Source organism: Sus scrofa, chromosome 14, assembly GCF_054392235.1.
Source record: "Sus scrofa isolate SSC_HxYL_T2T_F1_AM1 chromosome 14, Sscrofa_HxYL_maternal_Yorkshire_Landrace_v2.0, whole genome shotgun sequence".
NCBI classification, from domain to species: Eukaryota; Metazoa; Chordata; class Mammalia; order Artiodactyla; family Suidae; genus Sus; species Sus scrofa.
The window spans coordinates 73,814,762-73,835,152 of record NC_139396.1 but is presented as its reverse complement, the minus strand read 5'-3'; the positions used below and the strand labels follow the sequence as shown (position 1 = coordinate 73,835,152).

The window sequence follows — 20,391 nt, the reverse complement described above, 5'->3', positions numbered from 1 at the left end:
AGGGAGTATTTCATCTAGCTCTGTGGAAAACATCATAAGTAATTTGATAGGAATCACATGAAATCTGTAGATTTCTTTGGGTAGTATGACCATTTTAACAATATTAATTTTTTCAATCCAAGAGCAGGGGATATCTTTCCATTTCTTTGTATCATTTTCAATTTTCTTTATGTTTTATAGGAGGTTTTTTTGGCCATGCCCATGGCATGCAGAAGTTCCAGGGCCAGGAATCAAACCTGCACCACAGCAGTAACAATGCTGGATCCTTAACCATTAAGCCATCAAGGAACTCCATACAGTTTTGAGCATACGGGTCTTTCACATCTTTGGTTAGGTTTATTCTTAGGTATTTTGTTTTTTGATGTGATTTCATACAAGATGTCTTTTTTCTTTCTGATATTTGTTAGTGTAAAGAAATGCAACAGTTTCTGAATATTGATCTTATATCCTACTACCTTAGTGAATTCATTTATTTTAATAGTTTTTGTGTGGTCTTTGAGTTTTCTATATAAAGTATTATGTCATCTGCATACAATGATAATTTTACTTCTTCCTTTCCAATTTGGATACCTTTTATTTCTTCTCATTGCTGTGGCTAGGACTTCTAGTACTATGTTGGCTGCAGATGGTGAAAGTGGGTGTCCTTGTTGTGCTCCAGAATTTAGCAGGAAGGCTTTCAACTCTTCACTCTTGAGCACTATGTTGGCAGTAGGTTTGTCATAAATGGCTGTTATTTTGTTGAGATATATTCCCTATATACCCACTTTGGGGAGAGTTTTTTTTTTTTTTTTTTTTTGATGGATGGATGTTGAATTTTATCAAATGCTTTTTCTGCATTTATATAATTATATGACTTTGGTCATTTCTTTTGTTGATGTGGTATATCGCATTGATTTTGCACATGTTGAACCATCCTTGTGACCCTGGAATGAATACACTTTGTTCATTCTGTATGTTCCTTCTGATGTGTTGTTGGATTCAGTTTGCTAATCTTTTGTAGCATCTTTGTCTGGTCTTGGTATCAGGTGATTGTGGCCTCATAGAATGACTTTGGAAGTATTTATTATGTCTCTTCAGTCATTTAGAAGAGTTTGAGAAGGATGGATATTAAGTTCTTCTTTGTAAATTTGGTAGAATTCCCCAGTGAAGTCATTGGTCCTGGACTTTTGTTTGCAGGGAGTTTTTTTTTTTTTTAATTACACATTCTATTTCCCTTCCAGTGATTGGTCTGTTCAAATTATCTGTTTCTGGAGTTCCCGTCGTGGCGCAGTGGTTAACGAATCCGACTAGGAACCATGAGGTTGCGGGTTCGATCCCTGCCCTTGTTCAGTGGGTTAACTATCCGGCGTTGCCGTGAGCTGTGGTGTAGGTTGCAGACGCGGCTCGGATCCTGCGTTGCTGTGCCTCTGGCGTAGGCCTGTGGCTACAGCTCCGATTCAACCCCTAGCCTGGGAACCTCCACATGCCGCGGGAGCGGCCCAAGAAATAGCAACAACAACAAAAGACAAAAAGACAAAAGACAAAAAAAAAAAAAAAAAAAAAAAAAAAAAAAAATTATCTGTTTCTTCTTGATTCAGTTTTGGCAGGCAGTACGTTTCTAGAAATATGTCCAATTCTTCTAGATGTCTATTTTGTTTGCATATAACTGTTCATTGTATTATGATTTTTTAAAATTTCTGTAGTATCAGTGGTTATTTCTCCTCATTCATTTATTTTTTATATTACTCAAATAATTTATTACATTTATAGTTGTACAATGATCATTACAACCCGATTTTATAGCATTTCCATTGCAAACCCCCAGTGCATCTGCCCACCCTCCAACCTGTCTCCTTTGGAAACCATATGTTTTTCAATGTCTGTGAGTCAGCATCTGTTCTGCAAAGAAGTTCCGTCTGTCCTTTTTTCAGATTCCACATGTCAGTGAAAGCATTTGATGTTGGTGTCTCACTGTATGGCTGACTTCACTTAGCATGATAGTTTCTAGGTCCATCCATGTTGCTAAAAATGCTGGTATTTCGTTCCTTTTAATGGCTGAGTAATATTCCATTGTGTATGTGTACCACATCTTCTGCATCCACTCCTCTGTCGATGGACATTTAGGTTGTTTCTATGTCTTGGCTATTGAAAATAGTGCTGCAATGAACATTGGAGTACATGTGTCTTTGCGAGTCGTGGTTTTCTCTGGATAGATGCCCAGGAGTGGGATTGCTGGATCAAATGGTAGTTCAATGTTTAGTTTTCTGAGGCATCTCCATACTGTCTTCCACAGTGGTTGCACCAATTCACAATCCCACCAACAGTGAAATAGGGTTCCTTTTTCTCCACACCCTCTCTAGCACCTATTGTTTGTAGACTTTTTGAGGATGGCCATTCTGGCTGGGGTAAGGTGGTACCTCATAGTGGTTTTGATTTGCGTTTCTCTAATAATGAGTGAAGTTGAACGTCTTTTCATGTGTTTTTTGGCCATCTGTATGTCTTTGGAGAATTGTCTGTTTAGATCTTCTGCCCATTTTTTGATGGGGTTGTTTGTTTTTTTGGTATTGAGCGGTAGGAGGTATTTATTAATATGGAGATTAATCCCTTACCAGTTGATTCATTTGCAAATATTTTATCCCACTCTGTGAGCTGTCTTTTCATTTTGTTTAGGGCTTACTTTGCTGTGCAGAAACTTTTAAGTTTAATTAGGTCCCATTTGTTTATTTTTGTTTTTACTGTCATTACTCAAAAAGGTGGATCTGAGAAGATGTTGCTGTCATTTATGTCAGGGAGTGTTTGGCCCATGTTTTCCTCTAAGAGTTTTATAGTGTCTGGTCTTATATCTAGGTCTTTAATCCATTTTGAGTTTATTTTTGTGTATGATGTTAGGGAGTGTTCTAATTTCATTCTTTTACATGTGGCTGTCCAGTTTTCCCAGCACCACTTATTGAAGAGGCTGTCTTTTCTCCATTGAATATTCTAGGCTCCTTTGTCGTAGATTAGTTGGCTGTAGGTGTGTGGGTTGAATTCTGGGCTTTCTATCCTGTTCCTTCCACTGATCTATATTTCTGTCTTTGTGCCAGTACCATACTGTTTTGATGATTGTTGCTTTGTAGTATAGTCTGAAGTCCAGGAGCCTGATTCCTCCAGCTCCATTTTTCTTTTTCAGGATGTCTCTGGCTATTCTGGGTCTTTTGTGCTTCCAAACAAACTTTAAAATATATTGTTCAAGTTCTGTGAAAAATGTCCTTGGTAATTTGATAGGGATTGCATTGAATCTGTAGATTGCCTTGGTAGTATTGTCATTTGGATAATATTGACTCTTCCAGTCCAAGAACATGGTATGTCTTTCCATCTTTTTTTGTCATCTTTGATTTCTTTCATCAGTGTCTGATAGTTTGCAGAGTAAAGGTCTTTTGTCTCTTTAGGTAGGTTTACTCCTAGGTATTTTATTCTTTTGGATGTGATGGTAAATGGGATTGCTTCCCTAATTTCTCTTTCTGTTCTTTCATTATTAGTATATAGAAATGCCGTCAATTTTCGTGTATTAATTTTGTATCCTGCGACTTTGCCAAATTCATGGATGATCTCTAACAGTTTTCTGGTAGAGTCTTTAGGATTCTCTAGGTATAGTATCATGTCATCTGCAAATTGTGATAATTTTACTTCTTCCTTTCCAATTTGGATTCCTTTTATTTCTTTTACTTCTGATTGCTATGGCCAGGACTTCCCACACTATGTTGAATAGTAGTGGTGAGAGTGGACATCCTTGTCTTGTTCCTGCTCTCAGTGGGAATTCTTTCAGCTTTTCACTACTGACAGTGATGTTAGCTGTGGGTTTATCGTATATGGCCTTTATTATGTTGAGATAGGTTCCCTCTATGCCCACTTTCTGAAGGGTTTTGATCAGAAATGGGTGTTGGATTTTGTCAAAGGCTTTTCCTGTGTCTATTGAGAGGATCATATGGTTTTTATTCTTCAATTTGCTAATGTGGTGTATCACACTGATGGATTTGCGGATATTGAAGAATCCTTGCATCCTTGGGATAAATCCCACTTGATCATGATGTACACTCCTTTTAATATATTGTTGGATGCAGTTTGCTAGTATTTTGTTGAGGATTTTTGCATCTATGTTCATTGGTGAAATTGGCCTGTAGTTTTTGTTTGTTTGTTTGTTTGTTTGTTTGTTTTTGTGTGTGTGTAGTATCTTTGTCTGGTTTTGGTATCAGGGTGATGGTGGCCTCATAAAATGAGTTTGGGAGTGTCCCTTCCTCTGCAATTTTATGGAATAGTTTCAGAAGGAGAGGTGTTAGCTCTTCTCTAAATGTTGGATAGAATTTGCCTGTGAAGCCGTCTGGTCCTGGACTTTGTTGGAAGTTTTTTAATCACAGTTTCAATTTCAGTTCTTGTGATTGGTCTCTTCATCTTTTCTATTTCATCTTGGTTTAGTCTTGGAAGATTGTACTTTTCTAAGAATTTGTCCATTTCTTCTAGGTTTTCCATTTTATAGGCATATAGTTGCCTATAGTCTCTTATGATCCTTTGTATTCCTGTGATGTCCATTGTTACTTCTCCTTTTTCATTTCTAATTTTATTGATTTGAATCCTCTCTCTCTTTTTCTTGATAAGTCTGGCTAAGGGTTTATCAATTTTGTTCATCTTTTCAAAGAATCAGCTTTTCATTTCATTGATCTTTTCTATGGTTTTCTTTGTTTCTATTTCATTGATTTCTGCTCTGATCTTTATGATTTCTTTCCTTCTACCAACTTTAGGTCTTGTCTGTTCTTCTCTCTGGAGCCATTTTAGATGTAAAGTTAGCTTGTTTATTTGAGCTTTTTTCTTTTTTCCTGAGGTGGGTTTGTATTGCTCTAAACTTTCCTCTTAGAATGGCTTTTGCTGCATCCCATAGGTTTTGGAGTGTTGTATCTTCATTGTCATTTCCTTCTAGGTATTTTTTAATTTCCTCTTTGATTTCTTCAGTGAGCCATTGGTTGTTTAGTAGCATGTTGTTTACTCTCCACGTGTTTGTGTTTTTTTGCAGGTTTTTTTCTTGTTGTTGATTTTCAGTCCTATAGCGTTGTGATCAGAAAAGATGCTTGATATGATTTCAATTTTCTTAAAGTTACCAAGGTTGGATTTGTAGCCCAGGATGTGATCAATCTTAGAGAATGTTCCATGTGCACTTGAGAAAAATGTGTATTCTGTTGCTTTTGGATGGAATGTCCTATAAATATCTATTAAGTCCATCTGGTCTAATGCTTCATTCAGGGCCTGTGTTTCCTTATTGATTTTCTGTCTGGTTGATCTGTCCATTGTTGTAAGTGGGGTGTTAAAGTCCCCCACTATTATCATGTTATTGTCAATTTGTCCTTTTAAGGTTGTTAGCAGTTGCCTTATATATTATGGTGAACCTATGTTGGGTGTGTAGATATTTTAAATTGTTACATCATCTTCTCGGATTGATCCTTTGGTTATTATGTAGTGACCTTCCTCGTCTCTTAAAATAGTCTTCATTTTATTTTATTTTTTGTCTTTTTGCTATTTTTGGGGGCCACTCCCGTGGCATATGGAGGTTCCCAGGCTAGGGGTCTAATCGGAGCTGTAGCCACCGGCCTACGCCAGAGCCACAGCAACGCAGGATCTGAGCCGCGTCTGCAACCTACACCACAGCTCCCGGCAATGCCGGATCATTAACCCACTGAGCAGGGGCAGGGATCAAACCCGCAACCTCATGGTTCCAGTCAGATTCGTTAACCGCTGCGCCACGACAGGAACTCCAAAATAGTCTTCATTTTAAAGTCAATTTTGTCCATTATGAGTATTGCTACTCCAGCTTTCTTTTGATTTCTCTTTGCATGGAGTATTTTCGTCCATCCTCTCACTTTCAATTTGTATGTGTCCCTAGAAGTGAAGTGGGTCTCTTGAAGACAGCATATACATGGGTCTTGTTTTTGTATCCATTCAGCCAGTCTGTGTCTTTTGGTTGAGGCCTTTAGTCCATTAAGGTAATTATTGATATGCATGTTCTTATTGCCATTTTATTAGTTGCTTTGGATTTGTTTTTGTTGCTCTTTTTTCTTCCCTTCTTGTCTTGTTCTCCCCTCTTGTGGTTTGATGACTATGTTTAGTGTTGTATTTGAGTTGATTTTTCTTATTTGTTTGTGTATCAATTGTAGTTTTTGGTTTGCAGTTACTCTGAAGTTTTGATAAGAGTCTATATATATATGAGATTGTTTTAAGTTGTTGGTCTCTTAATTGCAAGTGCATCTCCAGTGTCCTGCATTTGTACTCTTCTCACAATTTCTGATTTTGGTGGCATAATTGTGCATGGATGGTTTCATATCTTTACTGTATATATACCTTTACTGGTAAGCTTTGTCATTTGTGGTATTTTTGTTTCCTGTTGCTGCCTTTTCTTTTCTGCCTAGAGAAATTCCTTTAGTGTTTGTTGTAAAGCTGATTTAGTGTTGCTGAATTCTCTTGGCTTTTGCTTATCTGTGAAGGTTTTGATTTCTCCTTCAAATCTGAATGAAGGCCTTGCTGGGTAGAGCAATCTTGTGGCGGTTTTTTCCTTTCATCACGTTAAGTATATCATGCCACTCCCTTGTGGCCTACAGAGTTCTACTGAAAAATCTGCCAATAACCTTATTGGGGTTCCCTTGTATGTTGTTTCTTTTCCCTAACTGCTTTCAGTATTTTCTCTTTATCTTTAATTTTGGTCAGTTTGATTAATATGTGTCTCAGGGTGTTCCTTCTTGGGTTTATTTTATATGGTACTCGTGCTTCCTGGATTTGAGTGAGTGGTTCCTTTCCCATATTAGGAAGTTTTTGGCTATTATCTCTTGGAATATTTTTTCATCTCCTTCTGTCTTCTCCTTCTGGCACCCCTATAATCTGGATGTTGGTGCATTTAATGTTGTCCCAGAGTTCTCCGAGACTCTCCTCATTTGTTTTCAATCTTTTTTCTCTTTTCTGTTCCACATCTGTAATTTCCACTAATCTGTCCTCCACCTCGCTTATTTGTTCTTCCGCCTCCTGTATTCTGCTGTTAGCTGCTTCTAGTGAATTTTTTATTTCAGTTCTTGTATTTTGCATCTCTTCTTGTTTAAGTTTTATATCTTGTATATCTTTGGTCAGTGTTTCCTATAAGTTATCCATCTTTGCCTCCAGTTTATTTCCAATGTCTTGTATCATCTTCAGCATCAACACTCTAAAGTCTTTCTCCTGGAGGCTGAGAATCTCCTGATCACTTAGCTGATTTTCTGGGGTTTTTTCTTTCTCCCTCATCTGAGTTATAGTTTTCTGTCTTTTCATTTTTATAGGTTTTTGGTATGGTGACCTTTTTACAGATAATAGAGTTGTAGCCTCTCTTACTTCTGGTGTCTGCCCCCCTTGTGGCTGAAGTTGGTATGGGGACTTACTGTAGGCTTCCTGATGGGAGGGACTGATCCCTGTCCACTGGTAGGTGGAGCTGATTCCTATCTCTCTAGTGGGTGGGGCTTTGCCTCTGGATGAGTTTAGTGGTGGCTGTGTGCCTGGGGGTCTTTAGGCAGCCTGTTTACTGATGGGTGCAGCTGTGATCCCACCTGGATTGTTGTTTGGCCTGGGGCTTCTCAGCACTGAAGATCTGGTGGGGCCAGATTTTCCAAAAATGGCCACCTCCAGAGAAAGGCATGCTGAGGAATATTCCCAAGAGCTTTGCTTCCAATGCTCCTCCCCCACAACAAGCCACATTCACTCCCTGTTTTCCCAGAAGGTCCTCCAAGAACTTCAGTCAGATCTGACCCAGATTCCTATAGAGACTTTGTTTGCCCTGGGACCCAGTGCATGTGAAAGACTGTGTGTGCCTTTTAAGAATGGGGTCTCCATTTCCCCCAGTCCCGTTGAGCTCCTATGCACAAGCCCCAGTGGCCTTCAATGCCAGATCCCCAGGCATGGATACTTATGTGTGGCTCAGAACTCTCACTCCTGTAGGTGAGTCTCTGTGATACCATTACTTTCCAGTCTGTGGGGCTTCCCACCCAGGAGTTATGGGGTTGCTTATATCATGTAATCGCCCCTTCTACCTCTTGATGTGGCCTCCTCTTTGTCTTCTGGAATAGGATATCTTTTTGAAAGTTTCCAGTCCATTTGGTTGAAAATTGCTCAGCATTTGGTTGTAATTTTGTTGTTTTTATGAGAGAAGTTGAGCTTCAGTCCTCCTATTCTGCCATCCTAATCCCGTCTCCTCCTCTTTCATTTCTTATTTTACTTGGATCCTCTCTCCTTTCTTCTTGGTGAGCCTGGCCAGAAGATTGTAAGTTTTGTTTATCCTCCCAAAGAACTACTCTTAGTATTTCTTTTCTTTCTTTCTTTTTTTTTTTTTGGCTGAGACCAGCTCAGCAGGTTAGGGCTGAAAATGGGTGCTGTGAAACTTAAGGAAAAAAGTTAACATAAAACAAGACACAGAGACATTTATCTTAATTAAAGGTGGGAATTGGGGGACTAAAGTTCTCAGGGACCAAGAGCCCTGCCTCAAGAAGCTACACTACTTTTATTGTGCTCTTTAGGATTATGTCAAGTGAGGAGGGGGCTGTAGGTGCAGGATATAGGTTTCTTTAAATTATTTTAAAAGTCACATAGCCAGTTGCTGATTAAGCTTTTATTCTGACCTTTAGGCATTTAACAATCATTAACACTGAGGAAGCTTGGTGTCAGCTATCTATGCATAGCATTCTAGAGAATCACCATTGTGCTTCCCCAGTGCCTAGGTTTGCACCTCGGTTCTCCTTGCTAATGCATATCCTGCCAAACACCCCTCATAAACCCCTTGGGACCATGAGGCTCATCTTCCTCTTATTCTTTAGAGGACATATCATGCTTGTGCAAATGGCGTGCCTAGCTGCACAGGTCTGGCATGCCTAGACCAATGCGTTATGTCCTCATACAGCTGACCCTATGAATAAGTTATGCCTTTAGGTCTTTGTTCTTAAGCTTAAGTCATTTACCAGCACTGCAACTGTTTTTCAAGCAGGAAGATGGAGTAAAGGGCAGGACAAAATGGAATTTTCAACATAGAAAATAGAAGCAAAGAGGCTAAGAAAATATTGTAGAAACATGTCTTGTGACTTTTTTGTCTTTTTTTTTTTTTTTTAAGGGCCACACCCATGGCACATGGAGGTTCCCAGGCTAGGGATTGAATGAGAGCTGCAGCTGCTGGCCTATGCCACAACCATAGCAATGTCATATCTGAGCTGTATCTGCAACCTATACCACAGCTAATGGCAAGGGCAGATCCTTAACCCACTAAGCGGGGCCAGGGATCAAATCCATGTCCTCGTGGATACTAGTTGGGTTTGTTACTGCTGAGCCACAATGGGCACTCCTCTATTTTTTTTTTTTATCTTTACGTTATTTAATTCTTTGGTGATCTTTATTTTCTTCCTTCTGCTGACTTTTGGTTTGTTTGTCCTTATTTTTCTAATTCTTTCAGGTGGTAGGTTAAGTGGCTTATTTGAGATTTTTGGTTTTTGAGAAAGGTCTGTATTGCTGTGTACCTTCCTCATAGGACTTATTTTGCTGTGTACCATAGATTTTTGTATGGCTGTGTTCATTGTCTTGAGGTGTTTTTTAAATTTCCTCTTTGATTTCATCATTGACCCAGTGGCTTTTTTTGTTTGTTTTTAGTAGCATGTTGTTTAGTCTCCAAGTAGTTGTGGGTTTTTTTCTCATTTTTCTTTCTGGGGCTGATTTCCAGTTTCATGCTGTTGTGGTTGGAGAAGATGCTTGAAACAATTTATGTTCCCTTAGTTTGTTAAGGCTTCGTTTAGTGCTTTAGTATGTGGTCTATCCTAGAGAGTTTTCCATCCACACTTAAAAAGAATGTGTATTCTGATTTTTTTTTTTTTTTTTGGTGGAGGGAGGGGGAATGTGGTATTCTATAGGTGTCAATTCAGTCTAACTGTTCTATTGTGTCATTTAGATTCTCTGTTGCCTTATTGATTTTCTATCTAGAAGATCTGTTCACTGATGTCAGTGGGGTATTAAAATCATCTATTATAGTCCCATCAGTTTCTCCTTTTATGTCTGTTAGTATTTGTTTTATGTATTTTGGTGCTCCTATATTGGGTGCATATGTTAACAAGTGTAGTATCCTCTTGTATTCATCCTTTTATCATTACATAAATATCATTATATCATTCTTGATCTGTGTTTATGGCCTTTGTTTTAAAATCTGTTTTGTCTGGAACAGATGCTGACTCACAGACATTGAAAAACTTATGGTCTCCAGAGGAGACAGTTTGGGGGGTGGGGGGATGTGCTTGGGTTGTGGGATGGAAATCCTGTGAAATTGGATTGTTATGATCATTATACAACTACAGATGTGATAAATTCATTTGAGTAATGAAAAAAAAGATCTGTTTTGTCTGATGTGAGTTTTGCTACTTTCTTGTCATTTCCACTTGCATGAAATATCTTTTTCCATCCTCTCACTTCTAATTTTTTTTGAGTCTTTCACCCTAAAGTGGTTTCTTGTAGGCAACTATCATAGGTTATTGGGTTTGTTTTTCTTTTTCCCAACCCTGCATCTGCAACCTAAGTGGTAGCTTGTAGCAGTGCTGAATCCTTAACCCACTGAGTGAGGCCAGGGATAAAACTTGCATCCTCACAGAGACTACATTGGGTTCTTAACCCACTGAGCCACAATGGGAGCTCCTAGGTTATTGTTTTATTATCTAGTCTACCACCCTGTCTTTTGATTGGAGCATTTTGTACATTGTTTAATTATTGATAACTGTATTTATTGACATTTTAAACTTTGCTTTCCAGTTAATTTTGTATTTCTTCTTTGTTCCTTTATTCTTTTTGCTTTACCTTTTGTGGTTAGATGCTTTTCCTTTGTGTTATGATTTAGTTCTTTTCTTACCAGGCCTTTTTTTTTTTTTTTTTTGAGTCTGTTATATGTTTGATTTATGATTACCCTGGCCTTTCAAGTATATTAACCCATAACTATATCTGCTTACTTTAGACTGGTATTTCTACAAGCTCAAACACATTCTAAAAAATCTACATTTTCTTATCTCCTCCTCTACATTTTGTGATTTTAACATCTTATTTTATGTCTCCATGTTTATCTTTCTGCTGTTCCTTCAAGTTATAATCACATTCACAGAATTTATTATATTTTAATTTATGTACTGAGTTATTTAGTCGTCAATATTTTTATATATTTGCCTTTCCAATTGTGATTTTCATTTCCTATACATTCTTGCTTATTTTCTATTTAGAAAAGACATTTCAAGTTGGCTGAAATAGCTCAGTTGGGAGAGCATTAGACTGGAGAAGACCTTCCAGTATTCCTTTTAGGATAGGTTTAGTATTGCTGCTTTTTTTTTTTTTTTTTTTTTTTTTTAGTTTTTGCTTGTCTGAGAAATTCTTTATCTTTCCTTCTATTCTAAAGGATAATCTGCTGCATAGAATATGCTAGGTTGCAGGTGTTTTCCTTTCAGGGCTTTGCAAATATCTTGCCCCTCCCTTCTGGCCTGCACGTTTCTGTGGAGAAATCAGCTGATAGCCTTATGGATATTCCCTTGTAACTGTCTCTTTTCTTTTTTCTTACTTCCTTTGGACTCCTCTCTTTAACTTTTGCCGTTTTAGTTACAGAATGTCTTGGTGTGGGTCTCTTTGGGCTTATCTTATTTGGGACCCTTTGTGCTACCTGTACATGGATATCCATTTCCTTAAGTTTGGGAAGTTTTCAGCCATAATATCTTCAAATACATTTTTGATTCCCTTTTCTCTATCTTCTCCTTCTGGAAGCCCTATTATATGCAGATTGGCATGCTTTATGTTATCCCACAGATCTTATGTGTTCCTTTAATTTTTAAAATTTGTCTTTGCTGTTCTTATTGAGTGATTTGAAATACTGTATCTTTCACATCACTTAGTTGTTCTGCATTATTTAGCTTGCTATTTATTTCCTTTAGCTCAGATTTTATCTCAACAGTTGAGTTGTCTAGTTTTGATTGGCTCTTCATGATTTCTAGTTTCTTGTTACAGCAATCTGCATTTCTACTGATAATCCTTCTTAGTTCCTTTAGCATTTTTTATTACCTAATTTTTAAACTCAGGGTCTGATAGACTAGCAAGGCCTGTTCATTCGTGGTTCTTTTAGGGAAGTTATCTTGTTCTTTCATTTGGGAGTAGTTCCTCTGCTTTTTAATTTTATTTGTTTCTCTGACTCTATGAATTTAGGAGAAAGAGTTACCTGCCATGGTCTTGAAAGGCTGTTTTTATGAGGAAGTGTTCCTTTTTAGACTGTGTGACTCCAATATTTTTGGTGCAAGGGCTGAATTTGGTATGAATGCCTGCACTTTCGGGGAGCATGAAGTCATTCATGAATTTCCATACCTCCCCAACTGTCCTGTGGTTTGATGGATTGGGACTTACTGTCTGACAAAAGCAATATTTCACCCCTTGTAAGGCCCAGATGGGAATTCAAAGGCACCTAGAAAGGCTCCAAAGTATGGAATTCTCTGGCCTTGCTATAAAGTTTCAAGGAAGAAAGCCCAAATTTGTCGAGAAGAAATCAAATACCATGATTTTCACCTATCCCAGGGACAACATCAACTCATCCCAGAAAGAAAACAGGCCGTCTGCTCAATCCTGGTTCCATCCACTCCATGCCAGGCTTAAGAATTCCTTGGGGCCATAGGTTTCTGTAGAATCTGGATACCCAACTTCTCCATTTTGGCAAAGCCCCTTTATGAGGCCACAAGGTGGGGGGGGGGGCAACAAGAACCTCTGTTGTGGGAACAAGTGCAACAAAAGGCCTTTGAAGAAATTAACTGGGCCCTCACCAATGCACCTGGCCTAGGGTTCCTGGACCTGGCCAAGCCCATCTGGTACATGCACGAGCACACTGGTGTCACAATAGGGGTCTTAACCCAAGTGTTGTGGTCCAAGCAATTTGACTCCATTGCCCAAGGGTGGCCACCCTGCCTGTGGGTACTTGCAGCCACAGCTCTCTTAGTGTCAGAAGCTGATATATTGACTATGGGACAAGAATTAACAGTCTGAGTGCCACACTTGGTACTAACATTAATAGAGTATAAGGGATGATACTAGCTAATGCCCAGATGGTCAAATATCAGGGGATGTTACATAAAAACCCATGCATTTGCCTGGAGATAGTGAGGACCCTAAACCCTGCAACCCTACTACCTGTCTGGCTGGGCCAGCCAGATCATGATTGTGTTAAAGTCATGGATGGGGTATTTTTCCAGCCGACTGGATTTAACAGACAAGCCCCCTCAAAGATCCAGATGCTCAATATTTCACCAACAGTAGCAACTTTGTAAAAGAGGGAGAATGCCTTGCTGGGTATTCGGTGGTGACCCCACCTTCCACCACTGAAGCAAAAGCTCTACCAAAAGGGATTTCCATGCAAAAGGCAGAACTCATTGTGTAACCTGAGCCCTCCAGCTGGCAGTAGGAATACATGTCAATAAGTACACCAACTCCAAATATGTCTTCACCACCCTCCATGTACATGGAGCTTTATATAAAGAAAAGGAGCTAATCAACTCAGGAGGAAAGGTCATAAAATATGGCAAAAAAATTCTTGAACTCTTGGACACTGTGTGAGCACCTAGAAAGGTGGCAGTCATACACTGTCAGGGACATCAAGGGGGGACACCACAGTTGCTCAGGGAAACTGTAAAGCAGACTGAGAAGTGAAACTCTCAGCTTCCAAGGGGATAATAGAACCAGTGGCTCTGACAGCCACACTGTTCCCTAGTCCATTGGCAGAATGGGACCCTAACTACTCATGATGTGAAAATACCTGGTTTAAAACAAAATGGAAACTATCTCCCAGGTGGATGGTGGAAGTTTGAAGTTGGCTGAATAGCTTTTCCTGAAGCCTTAGGCCCAGGCTTTGTCAAACAGTTTCACCAGGAGACTCACATTGGCCAAACAGCTCTCAAGACCACATTGGACCAACACTTCTACATCCCTCAGCTTTCCAGCATAGCCTGGGTAGTATGCAAACAATGTGAAAGTGAAATGTGTGCCCAAAATAACCCATGTCAGGGACCTAGGGCCACCCCTGGAATACAGAGTGTTGGAGGGGCCCCATTTGAAAATATATTTGTGGATTTCACTGAGCTTCCCCAATCTGAGGCCATAAATATCTGTTGGTCTTTGTGTGTACTTTCTCAGGCTGGGTAGAGGCCTTCTCTACTCACACAGAAAAGGCACATGAAGGAGCCTGATTTCTCCTAAAGGAAAACATTCCCTGATTTGGGATATCAATCACCATTGGATGGGACAAGAGACCAGCATTTGTGGCTGAGGTGGTGCAATTGGTGGCAAAGGGGTTGACAATCACCTGGAAGTTACACACGGCCTATCAGCCCCAAAGCTCCAGGAAGTTGGAACAGATGAATCAGACTCTGAAACTGCAATTAAGCAAACTGTGCCAGGAGACTCACTTACACTGGGACCAGCTCTTCCCAATAGCCTTGCTAAGAATTAGGTCCAGCCCCACTAAGCAGACAGGGTTTTCCCCTTATGAAATCCTCTATGGGAGTCCCCCTCCTCTCATTAAGAGGATAAGGGGGGACCTGAAGGAATTAGGAAACCTCACCTTAAGGCAACAGATGCAGGTGCTAGGTTCCAGCCCAGCCACCCTTCATCAGTGGGTTAGGGAATGGTTACATATAAGCCTAACCACAGACACCCACCCCTTCAAAGCAGGGGATGCTGTGTATGGGCAAAAGAATGGAATATCCAGCCGTTAAAACTTCTTTGGAGGGGCCCATTTACTGTCATTTTATCCACCTCTACTGCAGTAAAGGTAGCAGAAGCGGTTCCTTGGATTCACCACAGCAGAGTAAGTACACTTCTGATCCATCAACACCAGGCAAGCTGACCATCTAGAGGAAACAGATTGTGACCCCAGAGACCCTTGAGGACTGCAGCCCTGTTTTAGTCACTCCAGAAGCTGACTAATTTGTGCATGACAGAAGCTTGAGGAATTGGCTGCCTGATGGGATAGACTGTTTTTGTTTCCCATTTCGGTTCTCTTACTGTGATCACTTCCACCCCTTACACCTGTCTGTTATTACGATCCTTGCCCTGATCTTTCGCATAGGGTTGGCAGAGACTGCTCTGGCCAACTGGAAATGTGACAAAAATGCCTGGGATGAGGTCCACACAGACATCAAATGGCCGGCCCCAGGTGGACCATACTGGATATGTTGGAGAACAGCATATACTGTACTTTCTCCAAACAGGTCAGGATCTTATGTGTTGGGGTCGATCTGCCCATCTGTCTCCTTGTTCCCACTTGCCAGAGGGGAACATTTGGGAGTCCAAGTGTATGAGGACTGGGATTCCCAGAGAAAATGATGTGCCCTACAAATTGGCAACTGAAAAGATGACAAATGGCCCCCCAAGTGTATATCCATTACTATGGTCCAGCCACCTGGGCAGAGGCTGGGTCTTATGGATACTGTACGCCCATCTATATGTTAAACTGCATCATCAGGTTACAGGTGGTTGTTGAAAAATTTGTTTGGGGAATGGTTTTCAACTTTTAGGGGGATTCCGAACCCTCATAGGTGTTGTGTTTTTAATTTTGAGGGCTTTCCTGATCCTACCCTGTCTAGCCCCCCAGTTAAGAGGTCCATCTCCAGCCTCATTGAGGCCATGGTCAAAGAAAAACAGCACACATGTGATGATGCTATGGAAATATAAACCCCTAAACCAAGATGATGCTCTTTGACCCCAAAGAGGAGTCTGAGCATCAAAGGGGGTTATGTGGTAGGGGCCCTCCCAGAACAAAGGGAAGGCAACGTGCACAATCAGCATCTGTGTGCACACGCACAACTTTGTGGCAGTATGACATAATCCATATTCATGTGCAACTTTGTAGCATAGACCATCCAACCAGAATTTACAGAATGTATATTACCTTATAAGGGGAACAAAGGGACAGAAGTGTAAAAGAGAAAAATAATGGAGGGTATATAAGACAGTGCCCCACTGCTTTCAGGGATCAGCCTTTGGATATGAATCTACTGAGCCAGTGCCAGCACAAATAAACACTGCTTTCTGGCAAAAAGCCTTGGTGTCCTATCTCCCTGTGTGAGAATTCTGCAACAAGAGAAACATGAATCAGGTATCAACCACAGCAAAGATGAGAAAAAAAGAGCAAAAGAAAGCAAATAAGAGAAAGAAGAGAGACAGAGACAGACTGAGAAGAAAAACAAAGATGGACAAAAACAGAAGTGTAACCAAGCAGGGCCCTGTGGGGCTCATGGGCACAAAAGCTTTTCTGTGTCCCCCATTTTTTTTTTAGGAAATAAGCTTCATTCAGTCTCCATGACCTTTCCTGAAATCCATGAGGAGAGGTTCAAACACGTCCTAATTAGGGAAGGGAGGGGATGCAGAGACCAGGGAGGAGCAGTCGAGACAGTAGTGCAGCCTTCAGGCAGGGCCTTGGTTCCTCCTCAAGGAATATACATAACAATATCTTTGAGCTCTTCTGCAGAACTAAAACCCCCCCAACAAATGGAAGATGTTAACTACTTGATGAAGCATTCTCCATTCTGGAACGAAAGAGGACCACCAGCACCAGTCCTGGGGCCACGAAACACCACCAGCTTTGAAAAACACTGCAAACTTGAACCTTCCCTGATCCTTATCTGTGGCCCTGTTTTCTACTCCCAAACTATAAAACCACCTCCTATTCTCTCTCAGAGGGGGCACAGTCTTTAAGGCCTGCTGTGGCCTCTTTTGCCTGGCAAAGCAATAAGAGGTCTCTTTTTCACCTTCACCCAAAACTCTTGGCTCTGAGTTTCTATTCAGCACTAGTACAGAGGCCAAGTTTCGGCCACAGAAGGAGAGAATCAGACTCAGAGACAAAAACCAACAGAGAAAATGACAAAATTGATAGGGAAAGATGGAGAGAGAGGGTGTGTTGGTGAGTTCATTCTGACTGTGGGAAATCAAGCATTGTCTGCTCTCTTAAGGGTTTTAATTGGATGCTATGAAGACAACTAAATGAGAAGTGATTATTTTCATTGATAGCAAATTGTGCATATTCAGGAATTCTGTGTTCTTATTCAAAGATGAAAGCATTATTCTTTAGATAAACTACCTTTGAATCATAAATATTTCCACTGGGTGTAGCTAGGCCATTCTGGATTTTCATTAATTTGCCTTTGTTTGTTTGTTTGATCTGTAAATCACTGAAAAAGATCTTTGGAAATATGTCCAGAAGCTTTGAGTGACAATGGATTCCCTCTTTGTGCTTAGGGTTGGTTTCTAAAACAATGAAGAAGAAATCTGAGACAGCCAGTTGGTGTCCATGAAAACCTTAGGAGAAGGGCAATTGCATCTTCAACAGCCTCAGGCTTGTACTTATCAACTTAAAAAAAAAAAATGCACAACCTAAAAGTAGAGTTAAGTTTTATTTGGAGCAAAATGAGGACTTAAGCCCAGGAGGAAGCATCTCAAGTAACCCTGAGAAAGCTGCTCTGAGAAGAGGAGGGGGAGTCAGGATATATAGGAGTGTTTTGCAACAAAGGGCACATTGTAGGAACAAAAGATTACAGAAAGCCAGGTATCTCAAGTTAAGGAATTTAGCACTTTTTAAATAGGAAGATGGAAAGGTCCGGGTTCACTAAAATCATTCTTTTAATATGCACCTCAACTATTGGGGCCAGTACCCTGTGTTTTCACAGCCCTGTTTCCTCAGGGCTCCCTGTTAGGGGTGGCTGCAGTCTGATAGCTACTAGATGGCAGGTTTTCTTTGTTTCCTTCCTGAGTTTCCTCAGGGCTCACTGGCTCACACTTGGAGGTGGCTACACTCACAGATGACTGTGACATCCTTTGTTTTGTCAACTTAACTACAGCCTGGGCAGCAGTATTTTAGATATCTCTGAAATACCACTCCAAAGAGGCAGGGGGAAATAATATCAGTGTATATGTGATAAAGGTGAAGGGGGAGGTGCATGCAGCCATGCACACATTTTACAAAAGTTTGCTGCAGAGTTCCCACCATGGCTCAGCAGAAATGAATCCAACTAGGAACCATGAGGTTGTGGGTTCAATCCCTGGCCTCACTCAGTGGGTTAAGGATCCAGCATTGCCATGAGCTGTGGGGTGGGTCACAGATGAGGCTCAGATCCCAACTTGCTGCAGCTGTGGTGTAGACCAGTGGCTACAGCTCTGATTAGACCCCTAGCCTGGGAACCTCCGTGTCCTGTGGGTGTGGCCATAAAAAGCAAAAAAAAAGGGGGGGGGGGAGTAAGATGGCCAAGGACTAAGAGGTCATGCACAGCTTCTCCCACAAACACATCAAAAAAAATCTACATGTAAAACTACTCGCACAGAACATCAACTGAATGTTGGCAGAACTTTAAACCTCCAAAAAGGGCAAGAAACTCTTGACATAACTGGTAGAACAACAGAAAAAAAGAGAGAGAAAAGGCATCAGGACAGCTCTAGCATTCCCAAGAGGGAGCCATGAAGGAGGCAATGAACCCACCTCCTGGGAAGCTGCCTGAGGAAACATCAGCTGAGTCGGTGGGACCTCAGAGTCGTTGAGAAAAGTGCAGCAGCTGGACTGAGAACAGCAAAGCAGAGTGAGAGCCACACAGATCATCTGAACCACCAACCTGGACACCAAGGCCTGAGACACTCAGGCAGGGGCTGGGCGCTAAGGCTCAGATTCCAGAGGTCAGTCCTGGGGAGTGGAGTGGGGCTGGCATGAGGGGCTAAGGAGCAATGCACCGTGGGCTAAGGAGGGGAACACCATGGCAGAGGGAACCCGGGAGAAGGTCCGGACCTGCAGGAGAGGCAAGGCGCCATTGTTGGGGAGGGGAGAGGAGGAGGGGTGGGCCACCATAGGAAACTCTCTGCACCTGAGTGTTCACATGGCCCAAGGGCTTAGAGGGTGGGGTGGCTCTGCGGAAGTTAGGGGCATTGAGAAGCCTCTTGCTTGTTTAGGGGAGATTAGGCACTTCTTGTGCAGGCTACCAGTTGCCAGGCACCTATTGTGTGGTCTAAGGTCATAAGGGGGCTAAGTGCAATATGGTGCCTCTTGCATGATCTAGAGGTGGCAGGGACAGACTGTGGTAGTTGTCTGAGAGGCCAGAGGGAGGCGTGGCTTGCCACCACTGGGGGCCTGTGAATAGGCTCCACCTGCAACCCCAGTCACCTCAGGGGTTGGCAAAAAAGAAAAAAAGAGGGCACTGCAACTAAGCACCATACTGTTGCTCTCACTCCCTTGAAACACACCCACCCTGCAGCTGCCACTGCCAAACACTCTGGACGGTGGCCAGACACTTAGTCACTGTCCTTTCCCAAGATCCTACAACTAGGAGCAGCTGGTGCAACACCTCCTATGTGGGCTAAGTGGGACAGGGTGCTTCTTGCGTGGTCTACAGGCAGCAGGGGCAAACTGCCACAGTTATCCCTGATTCCAGAGGTGGGTTTGACCCACTGCCATTGGAGATACCTGAACAAAAAACACTTGCAGCCCCATTCACCTCAAGGGCACCACAGAGGGTATTGTGACTGAACACCACCTGTCAGTGCTCTCACACCCCCAGGAACACTCCTGCCCTGCTGCTGCCACTGCCAAATGTTCCAGGCAGTACCCACACTGATCTCTGTCACTTCCCCAGATCCTGCAACTAGGAGCACCCTGTACAGCACCTCATATGTGGGCTAAGTGAGATGGGTTGCCTCATGCCTGGTCTACAGGTGGTGGGGGAACACCACTGCAGTTATCACTGACTCTGGAGATGGTCATGGTCTGCTCCCAATAGGGGTCCCTGAACAGGCACCACCTGTGGTTCCAGTCACCTCAGAACTGGGCATTGCAATCAAACAAGCTGTTGTTGCTCTCACTTCCCTGGGAGCTTACACACCCTGCTATTGCTACTGTCAAATGCTTTGGTCACCTTGAAGATCTGCCTAGAGCTTATTACCACTGCCCAGGGTCCTGCAACTAGGAGTAGCCTGTACCACCTTCCTGCAGGTCCTTGCTGCTACTGAGAGCCCAACAACCAGGCACAGACTGCTGGCCCTACCCAGTGCCTCCTTCTCCCTGAAAACACACTGAGCGTCCTGGGAACAACAGTCTGCTCACACCAAAGACAGATACAGCAAATATTCAAACTCCCACACCAAAAATAAATAGTAACCACCCCACCCCCAAAAATACAAAGGGTTATTTTTGTATAGAAGTAGCCTTATAAGACTACAGTTTGGCTTTCCTGAACTCACAGAAAAAGAAAAACACAAGCAAGATGAGGAAGCTCAGAAACCATTCCCAGTTAAAGGAAGAGGAGAATTCACCTAAAGCAGTCAACAATGAAACAGACCTCTGCAGTCTGACATAGCGTTCAAAAG

The 20,391-nt window shown here is 41.6% G+C and overlaps 1 protein-coding gene across 11 annotated transcripts in view; it reads left to right on the top strand.

Annotated features, from left to right (window-relative positions):
* Positions 1-20,391, top strand: part of LOC110256663 (double homeobox protein B-like) — a 68,459-nt gene that overhangs the window by 21,719 nt on the left and 26,349 nt on the right. For 2 of the 11 annotated variants that reach the window (XR_014827794.1, XR_014827789.1), the window contains one exon: positions 15,119-15,260. The exons of 7 other annotated variants lie outside the window; for them this stretch is intronic. The gene's annotated coding sequence lies outside the window, so the exon portion shown is untranslated. Of the gene's footprint in view, positions 1-15,118; positions 15,261-16,021; positions 18,712-20,391 lie in introns of all 11 variants that reach the window. 2 more of the 11 variants (XR_014827796.1, XR_014827787.1) reach the window with 2 other exon arrangements.